Consider the following 2,500-nt stretch of genomic DNA (forward strand, 5'->3'; position numbering starts at 1 on the left):
TGCAGGTTACAATACTAATAAGCCAGTGTATATGGGTGTAGGGCGCAGACTACTTATACGTTATTTATAGCCAGCAAATGTCTAGTGGGTGCAGGTCCCAATAATAATGCATTACCTATCGCCAGCCTGTCTAGTGGGTGAAGATGTCAATTCTAATAAGTTATTAAACAACCAGCCAGTGTAGAGATCAAAATATTAATAAGTTATCGCCCCCTAGTGTATGATGGGTGCAGGTCACAAGTGCTTTTATCGCTAGCCAGTGTATAATGGATGCCGATCATAATAATATTAGTAAGTTATTGGCTGTAATTGTCTGGTGTGTTCAGATGAAAATATTAATCAGTTATTCATCGCCAGCCAGTGTATGGTTGGTTAAGGTCATAATATTAATAAATTATTCATCGTCAGCCAGTGTTTGGTTGGCGTAGATTACAATGCTAATAAGTTCTCGCCAACATCTGTCTGATGGGTGCAGGTCACAATATTATAAGTTAGTAATCCCAGCAAGTAAACAGTAAGTGCAGTTCACAATGCTAATAAGATATTTATCGCCAGCCAATGTATAGTGGGTGCAGGTCATAATACTAATAAGTTAGTTGTCTCTAGCCAGTGTTTGGTGGGTCCAGATCACAATTCTAATAAGTTAGTTCTCGCCAGCCGATGTTTGATGGGTGCAGGGCAAAATAATCATCATAATTCTGGTTAGTCAGTGTTTCGGGGGGATCAGATCACAATACTAATAAGTTATTTATCGCTAGCCTGTTGATTGGTGGATGCAGGTAACAATAATAATAAGGTATTTATTTCCAGCAAGTGTCTGGTTGGTAAATATCACTATACTAATAAGCAATTTATCGCCAGTCAATGTATAGTGGATTTAGATCACAATACTTGTAAGTTAATTATAGCCAGCCAGTGTTCGGTCGGTGCAACTCACAATAATGATTTGTTATCACCAGCCAGTGTCTGGTCGGTGCAGATCAAAATACTATGATTATGTATCGCCAGCTAGTGTTTTAGTTCTATTTCTTGAATTAATATTTTTCAAGCAGTTATCAATATTTGTCTAAAAAAATATTTATTTTTTAATTCACAGTCTGATCTGAACTAATAATACACTGATTATTCTATTGTTTGCTTTATGTGATGATGTTTTCAACTACCGTGGAATTTCCACGGGTTCTGCTCGCTATTATTATTATTATTATTATTATTATTATTATTATTATTATTATTATTATTTGTACTCACTAAAGAATGCCAATGACAACAACCGATGGTGTTTCCTTGAATCTGAGTGAACAGTCTTCTCAGATTTCTAGTACTCTCCACCTTATTTAATAATCTTTGAAAATGAATCTGTATAAACGCAATAGTTGTTTCCTTTGATGTCTGGCAAAAAAAAAAACTACTGGTCTTCATTGGAATTTGTGTGGCAATAAGCTTCACCAACGTTCCAGTTCTTCCAGGGTTTCCATTCCCCTTTGACTTTCCCGATAATTAGGTGTAGTGCGCGTCGATATCAACATTATTGTCTATTTTGTACTCTGTCAAGGCAGGGTAGGTTGTTTGTAGTAGCTCCTGGCCAGATATGACAAGAGTACTTCATCCTTGGACGTACTTGGCTTTTATATAGATAGAGAATTGCATCAGCAGTGAGATATCTTCTGGAACGGTAGAAGGATCCCACCATTTTTCCAGCGACCTTGGCAACAGACTTGATGTACATGTTCCATTTCAGATCAGGAGTAAATGTCAACACTAAAAGTTCATCAAAACATGGAGGCTCCCCAAGACGAGAGCCACCCATTTCAATTGATGCCAGAATGGGATCAAAGCGTTGATGATGTTAAGATAAGAGCTTGGTTTTAGATGCATTAAAAGTAACCAGCCATCACTTCCCCCATTGTGCCACGCGCTCATGATCATTTACGGCCTTTAATGTGTTGCCATATATGGTCGTGTCATCAGCATAGATGTCAACGAATGATTTAAGTATGTGTTTTGGGAGATCATTAATGTAGATCAGGAAGAGAGTTGGGCCCAGGATGGATCCCTGAAAGACTCCAACATAAATACTGTGGGCCTCTGATTTCTGCCCATCAACCACTACTCTTATGGGCCTATCAGAGAGAAATGATTTAATAATTGAGAAAACATCTCCAGTTATACCGTAGCTTGAAATCTCGTGAGGTAGGCCTTTATACCATACCCTATCGAAGGCCTTTGATATGTCAAGAACAATTGCTCTAGAAAGGAAGCCTTTGTCGAGACATTCAATAATCCTATCAGATATAATCGTTAGCCCATCTGATGTAGATCTAGCAGAACGGGAACCATATTGCATCTCACTAAGAAGGTAAATTCTGCTGAGTTGGTTGATTACTTCTTTATTTATGATGGATTCCAGCAACTTACTCATGACACACAGGAGATTTATTGGTCTGTACTGAGTGGGAGGTGACTTATCCCCTAAGTTCTTAAATACAGGACATACTGA

The sequence above is a fragment of the Euprymna scolopes genome, chromosome 10 (assembly GCF_053919585.1).
Source record: "Euprymna scolopes isolate OS-2025 chromosome 10, ASM5391958v1, whole genome shotgun sequence".
Classification (NCBI taxonomy): Eukaryota; Metazoa; Mollusca; class Cephalopoda; order Sepiida; family Sepiolidae; genus Euprymna; species Euprymna scolopes.